The sequence below is a fragment of the Silene latifolia genome, chromosome 3 (assembly GCF_048544455.1).
Source record: "Silene latifolia isolate original U9 population chromosome 3, ASM4854445v1, whole genome shotgun sequence".
NCBI lineage: Eukaryota > Viridiplantae > Streptophyta > Magnoliopsida > Caryophyllales > Caryophyllaceae > Silene > Silene latifolia.
Window position 1 is genome coordinate 89,841,428 of NC_133528.1, and position 8,327 is coordinate 89,849,754.

The 8,327-nt window shown below is 34.1% G+C and overlaps 1 long non-coding RNA gene across 4 annotated transcripts; it reads right to left on the reverse strand.

Annotated features, from left to right (window-relative positions):
• Window positions 1-1,111: 1,111 nt before the first annotated feature.
• LOC141647772 (uncharacterized) lies at window positions 1,112-7,356 on the reverse strand. Of its 4 annotated transcripts, none has more exons than XR_012545836.1 (5): window positions 7,006-7,356; window positions 6,790-6,833; window positions 6,262-6,328; window positions 4,775-4,841; window positions 1,112-1,452 (listed from the first exon to the last, which is right to left on the reverse strand). It is a non-coding gene; the product is annotated as an uncharacterized LOC141647772 (long non-coding RNA). The 4 variants fall into 4 exon arrangements; XR_012545835.1 differs by having other exon boundaries at window positions 4,775-4,831; window positions 6,262-6,415; XR_012545833.1 differs by having other exon boundaries at window positions 6,262-6,415.
• Window positions 7,357-8,327: the final 971 nt, after the last annotated feature.

The window sequence follows — 8,327 nt, forward strand, 5'->3', positions numbered from 1 at the left end:
AAAGTATAGAAAAGTAAAAAGTAAAATTCAAACATATGACAAAATTAGGGAAATTTAACAAAAATAATACAGCATTTGTATTGTAAATTTTTAATCTTAAAATAATTTAAACTTTATTTTAACATAATTTCTAAGCATTTTAAAAAAAATGGAATGAAGATGGTAACAATTTAACGATAAGGATAACAATTTAACAATAAAATAATGATAACAATTATTAATTATAATCGAAATAAACATATAATATAACTCCTAAAGTGCTATCAAAGTGATCTTACGAGTTATAGTTAGAACAATTATAACTCAAATCAAATGATAACGAGCTATAAGTCCTATATAATCAAAGTGATGTTACGAGTTATCTCGAGTTCTTATCTTACGAGTTATATTTACGATTACATGATTATAACTCAAATCAAATGAACAAGCTTTATAGCCGTAACTAACAGTACAACTATAAGTCCTATATAATCAAAGTGATGCTACGAGTTATCTCGAGTTGACTCACGATTATACGATTATAATTCAAATCAAATGATCAAGCTTTATAGCCGTAACTAACAGTACAACTATAAGTCCTATATAATCAAAGTGATGTTACGAGTTATCTCGAGTTGACTCACGATTATACGATTATAATTCAAATCAAATGATCAAGCTTTATAGCCGTAACTAATAGTACAACTATAAGTCCTATATAATCAAAGTGATGTTACGAGTTATCTCGAGTTGACTCACGATTATACGATTATAATTCAAATCAAATGATCAAGCTTTATAGCCGTAACTAACAGTACAACTATAAGTCCTATATAATCAAAGTGATGTTACGAGTTATCTCGAGTTGACTCACAATTATACGATTATAATTCAAATTAAATGATCAAGCTTTATAGCCGTAACTAACAGTACATCTATAAGTCCTATATAATCAAAGTGATGTTACGAGTTATCTCGAGTTCTTATCTTACGAGTTATATTTACGATTATAATCCAAATCAAAGTGAAGTTACGAGTTATCTCGAGTTCTAATCCCGTTTATACGATTATAACTCCAATCAAATAAACAAGCTCTATAGCTGTAACCGATTATACCCGATTATACGATTATAACTCAATCAAATGATCTTACGAGTTATATTTAGAACGATTATATGAGTTATTAATTATCATGTGTATACGAGTTATAATCTTACGATATCGATACAATACAAATGTTAAACTAAAAAAAAAAAAAAAAAAAAAAAAAGGAAAATTACAAGATTTATGACGGTCATTAGCAGGACACAATGACACCTTACCTACTTTTTATTAATCAAAGAAATCTATTAGTACAATTTTATAGACCTAAAACTTCTAATCACCTTCCTCTTTCTTCTCTTCCCCGGGCAAAAAACGGCTCCTCTGCAACTCTTCTACCAGTCTCTTCAACTCCTTTATCCTACAAATTGCCTATAAAATATCAACACAAAATGGTTAAAAAATATCACAAATCCATTCAAAATAATCAAAATACAAAAAAATGTCTACTTCTCAAACAAATAACTTAGATTTGGAAAAATACCCTCTTTGGAAACATGTTACTTTGCTACGCCGTAATGCTGACGGTGGTGGAAATCGTTGTTGGAAATGTAACTATTGTGGTATTGAAAAACCCTCCTCATATTCAAGAGTGGCTGCTCATTTACTCAAGGAAAAAAATCAAGGAATTGTTGCATGTTCTAAAGTTACTCTGGAAATAGCGAGGCAACTCAGAATTGAGGTGGATTTGGCAAATGCAAGGGAAAAGAAGAAACAGGAGGAAGCAAAGCAAAAATCCGATTATCTTAGTCTCCCGTCGGGTTCCAATTTAGTTCAACCAAAAAAAAGAAAAGGTAAGCAATCTACTATCACGAAGGCGTTTAATATTAAAGATAGAGACGATGTTGATAAAGAGTGTGCCAGAATGTTTTACTCTGGTGCCATCCCATTTAATTTTGTAAGAAATCCACATTTTCGAAGCTTTTGTTACAAGTTATCCACCTACAATGTCGCTGGGTACTGTCCACCGTCGTACAATCGTCTACGGACCACTTTACTTGCTCAAGAATGTTCACACCTCGACCAACTATTGAAGCCCATAAAAGATGGATGGGTCAAAAGGGGGTATCGTTATGTTCTGATGGGTGGTCGGATGGATCAAGTAAACCCATTATCAACATCATGGGAGCTTCTGGTACCACAGCTGTATTTTTGGATTCGGTTGATGCGTAGGTATTCGAAAGGATGCTGCTTACATTGCTCAAATTTTTTCTGATGCTATCGATGCAATTGGTGCGGAACATGTTGTTCAAGTCGTTACTAACAACGGCTCAAATTTTAAAGCTGCAGGTAAATTTTCAATTTGGTTTCAATTGTTGTTGATACTCTGATTGTGTGTTTGGTGTTTAGACATTAGGACTTAGGCTGGGCTTTTATGTTTTCTTTCACTTTGCTTGTACAGGTGGTTTGATTGAAAAAAAGCATCCTTCAATTTTCTGGACTCCTTGTGTAGTTCACTGTGTTAACTTAGCATTCAAAAGCATATGTGAACCTTCAGAAAATTCAGAAAACTACCATCAATGTCACTGGATTAGTTCCCTTTGTGACGAAGTCAAGGAGATTTCAAAATTCGTTAGTGCGCATGATATGGTGAAGTCTTTATTTAACAAATATTCTAATTATCAGCTTCTTCATGTTGCCGAAACCAGATTTGCAAGTCATTATATAGTTACATTATATAGTTGCAGAGCGATTAGCCTTGGTAAAATCCGCACTTGACCAGATGGTTATTGATCCCGAATGGAGAATTCTTTTTAGGTCGTCTAATAATCCTACTGGCATCCAAGCTAAGAATATTAGAAGTCTTATATTGAATGAGTCTTGGTGGGAGAAAATATACTACTTTTTAGAGTTTGCTAAACCCATATACGAGATGATTCGCATAGGCGATAAGGATGCTCCCGTTCTGCACTTGGTATATGATTTGTGGGATAGCATGATTGAAGAGGTTAAAATGATTATATTCAAGAAAGAGGAAAAAGATATTGATTCTGATATTTCACCTTTCTTTGATGCAATACAACAAGTCTTGGAGTCGAGGTGGAATAAAAGTAATACTCCGCTTCATTGTCTTGCTCACTCGCTTGTCCCGAAATACTATGGCACTAAGTGGTTGACCGAGGGTCGGAATATATTTCAAAGAGTTGCACCTCACCAAGATCAAGAGGTCTCTTCTCAAAGAAATATATGTTTTCAACGATTATTTGTTGATCCTCAAGAATTCAGAAGCGTTTTAAAGGAGTATGGAGCATTCTCGTCGGGTTTAGATTTTTACAGCCAAGCACACGTTGTAGCAGCTAGAGATGATGAAGAGCCCATTAGTTGGTGGGCTAATTATGGTTCTACGGCTCCTCATCTTCAAAGCCGGCATCCTCGTCTTGTTGTGAAAGGAACTGGAGCCATTATGACAATATCCTCACATTGAAAAGAAACCGTTTTAACTTCAACTCGAGCAAAAGACTTGGTTAAAGTACATAATAACCTTCGTCTCTTGGCTCGACAAGATGAAAAGTATAAAAATGGTCCCTCTAAGTATTGGGATATTGGTAAGATAACAAGATTTCATATGTTACTCGTATTTACTTATTTTTCTTTTCATATTTGTAATTATAATTTCATTGCTACTCATTTTATTTTCTTAATTTTTATTAGGCGGCGACAAGTACGATGTGGATGCCGAAATTGTGGAGCTGGCAGATTTGTCCATGAACGATCCGGAGCTGGAAGGAGTCGTCTTTGCACTTGGAGATGAGGATGGTGAAGTGGAAGGGGCAATACATGAAGCTCCTGTTTGATGATCTTTTATGAAACTCTTTAGTCTGTTAGTCTGTTACTAGTTAAGAACCTAGTTAAGAACCTGAAGTAGTTAAGTTGCTCTTGAACTCTTGGAAGTTGTTAGAATGATTTTGCAGAAGCCAGTAAATCAGAAACATGGCTTGAACTTTAAAGAAGTTAGATTTTGCAAAAACATGGCTCACATCTTGGGGAATTAGTTTAATTTATCAAATTAATGTTATAATTTCAGATTTTTATATTTTTTCTCATTTTATAATTTTATAATTTATTTGACGTATCGTATCGGTGTCCAGACAATTGGTCAAGATACGTCATTGACCGTATCCAGGGATTTTGCAATTTTGAGAATGACTTATCGGATACGCGGATACGTATCCAGTCAAATACGGCGTACCCGAGTCCGAGTAACACAAGGGATAACACACAGCGACAAAGCAAGGGCGCTTGGCCACGAAAGGATTGGATGGTTTAATGTTCGCCTAAATATCCTGATAATCCCTACGTTTTGCACCTACACAAATGATGGATAAGGAAAAAAGATGAATGAATGTAATTACAACGAGCATATGTAAAAGTAAACCGATACTAATTTGAGGAAAGTTTCTTTAACATAAATAATATCGCACTGAAAAACAAGCAAGACACCTGGTAAGACACTAAAGATAACATATCAGTCATGTTAATGACCGCTTCTACATGGTTTGATTCATAAATCAATTCTGGGTTATCTCACCTTGAGCATACATAGGAGTTAACTAGTGAAAGTGGCTATAAACTCTAATTTATAGTATGCCCATTTCACTTGCTTGGTTAACCATTGTCATCAAATCCGAAATTTATAATCTTTTGGCTAAGTAATATACTCTATAGAAATATAAATTTACCAATAATCACTTACCTCAATGCTGAACAAACATGATCCAATGAAACTCTGATGCAATATTTAATCAAAACCCTGAGAAGTTCTTCAACAAACACACCCTATAGTTAGACAAAAATAGCAAATATCCAACCCCCCATTCATGTCACAAAAAGTAACCAACAAAACCTTAAACAAGACTGTAGTGTGCATACAATGGCCTCATTTCATGTGATGTTCCTTATTTAATGAATGCTATAGTAACTAATAAGTATGCAACGGTCTTGTACAAAACAAAAGAGAAGATGTCGGATTTCAATGACAAAAGAGTCAAACTAGAAATCTAAAACATAGTAGCATCATCTACCATAGCTAGACAAAGGGCAGCATTAACTCTATTTGAGAATATGATACACGATTTGCTAAACCATACTGTATTATCTAGCCATAAAAATCATGGCTCCATTTGACAATAAAAATCAGTGCAGGTAGAAACTCGGTATCTTCAGACACAGCCTACACGATACCACAGATGATAAATTTATAGGAAACGACAAGATGAACCAATTAATGGTATTGAATTTGACAAAACCATATCCTTTACTCTCACAGTAGAAACCTAACAAACACGCAATGACAAATGCGACATATGCTCATAGCTAACCAATAGGTCATATGATGAACAAATTCAGAAATGTGAAATAATCAAAAGAAGATAATGCCATCAAAAAATGATGAGCATACGCATTGAATTGTCAAACATCACTTGTAAAATAAAATCCTCTACTAAAAGATCGAACTTAGGTTTACCAGTTTTAAAATCTTTTTAAATGAAACATGGTAGTAATGTTTGCTTCAATGGGTTGCATCCTACACAACCAAATAATACCCAGCTAAAGTAGCAATCAAACAACAGCATAGTATGCTAAAATACAATGCAGCTTAGAGTAAGTAGTATGGGTGGGCTCATGGGCAATTCTCAAACTAATCAAAATAATGAGTAAATGTAATCATCACTTATGAAGAAACCTACATTTTAATAACCTCATGACTAATGAACAAGGACTAGTCACTCCCTAAATTTCAAAGTATGATAAGATACTTCTATTATATACATATTTGTAGTCGTTGCATCACCAACGCTATCATACCTCAATCCAATGTTGACTTTTATGATTAAAATGCCTATAAACAGACCCATCTCTATTGAAGTTTAATACTCAGTCTGTCTCATCAGATAATTCATGGTTGTTTTTAGATCGACAATTTATGAAAACACATGCAAGAGGGGCAAGAAGTCCAAGACCCATTCCTAAAAAAAACCCGTAAAGTATTGGATGAGATGTGGTTGAATAGGGGAGTATATAGCAAGGGGCATCTTATGCACCAAATTAACAGTTACTACTTACTTTATCACAAACACGATTACACAAATGGATTACTACTTGGCAAATTCATGACCATTTCTAGAACAAAAAAATGCAGCATTTCTATACAAGGCTATTTACTTAAATTAAGATACTCACCCATCATCAATAGCATTCTCCGGCGCATCACCTTCATTAACAAGGCAATCGATATCATCATCTACAACTTCCAAACCCATTACTCGTATTTAATATGGATGATTAACTATGAAAACCCCAAGATTATCAAAGTAACTGCAAAACTAGGCATACCCTGCAAATCAAATTAAACCCAATCAGAAAAATAAGATGACAAATTCAATTTTCTACATAATCCATAAAAAATCACATTTGTGTAGCTGCATAATCATCTATGAAGGGCTCAACAGAATTTGAAAGTCGATTAACAATGAATAAAACATTCTGAAAGTAAGTAGTATGAGTAGAACAATGACTAGAACAATAAAACTTATAACTGAATCAATTAGTGTACAACATAAAATTTCCGAATCTTTTCAAGTCCTATTTTAATACTTCAAACAGATCTAAGATAAACAAAAATTAAGAAACCCTAACTTTTCGGTTGAAACAGATTTAAGATCAAAATATCCATGTAAATAGAAGACCGGAGGATGATTCATACCTTACCTTTAAGAATATGAGATTAGATTGGGCTCGGAAATGATGTCCACCTAGAAACAAGACATACAGAATGAACTTTGCGTTGAAATTAGAGAAACCCCAAATTTTGGATAAAAAATGAACAAATAAAAGTAAGATGATAATTAAACTTCAAAATCAATACAAATATATATTAAGAAAATGAGAAATCATACGAGAAACCAATTTATCATGAGAACTTACATTATAAATCCTCCAATTTATGGAAAAATAAGCCTCGATGTTGAAGGAGACGAAGACTTGAAGAGTAGGGGAAATCAGTGGTGGTGGTCCACAGCACAAGGACGGCGGGATGGCCGGTGGTGGCTGGAGAAGGAGAATCCGAAAAAGAAAAAAAGGAAGGAGAAAAGGAGAAACGGAAAGAAAGAAGAAAATGAAGAGAGGTTGCCGGAGGGAGGGAGAGACGCTCGTGGTGGACGGCCGATGTGGTGACGCCGGTGAGATTGCCGGAGGCAGGGAGGGAGTGCCGGGTTTTTGGGGGTTAGGGTTTGGGACTGACTGAGTGAGAGAGCGAGAGTGAGGGTGAAAGTGAGGATTGTCTTTATTTATTTATTTTTGTTTTTTTGTTGATAAGGTAATAAAACTAGATTGATCATCTAAGGTAGGACCAACCTATTTCATCCTTTCGAATGATAGAGGTAATTTGAAGCCACCGGCTTTCAAACCACCTCGAAAGAGTTGGACATTCATGTCCAATAGAAGCCATAAAGTCGGCAACTTTGTTGGATTCACGAAAGCAATGTTTAATTATCACTTCATCAAAAGACTAAAGATCTAATTTTACATCCTTGATAATACTAGAAATTTCTCAAGGAATTTCCCAAGTACTACGGATTGTGTTGATAACACATAAATTATCACCTTCTACAATTAACTTCGAGATTCCTAAGTATTTAGCTGCTAAAATGTCTTATTTTAAAGCGAGAGTTTCAGCAACAAGAATACTATTAGATCCGCACTTTTTTGCTCCTAGCAGAACGACTTTACCATTATGATCTATTATAGAATATCTTAGAGCAGCCTTATTACTATCTATTTTTTATCCGTCAAAATTTAGTTTTAGAAATCCATTTTTAGGTTTCTCCCACCAAATTTCTTTCTTGCTAATAGTATTTCTAACCGACATGTCTTTATCAGGATTGTTAAGATCCTTATGTGTAGTCTCGTTCCAAATCTTGATGTTATTATTACATAAAAGAATAAGTTTGTTGATATTAAAATGAACATCATTAAAAATAATATCGTTTCTATGGAACCATGCATTCCACCAAATAAAAACAATCTTAATGAATTCGGCTTTTGGAATTAAAATTTTAAGATGATTAAGTTTCTCTATAAATCTCTGACTTGCAATATTATGGTATATTGCCAAAAAATTGTTAAAGCTAAAGATATTCATGTCTTGGATGACTGATGCAATCAAGGAACACTTGAAAAAAAATGATTTTTATCTTCAATTGAATGATTGCACAAAACACATTGAGGTGGGACAATTATATGATTTC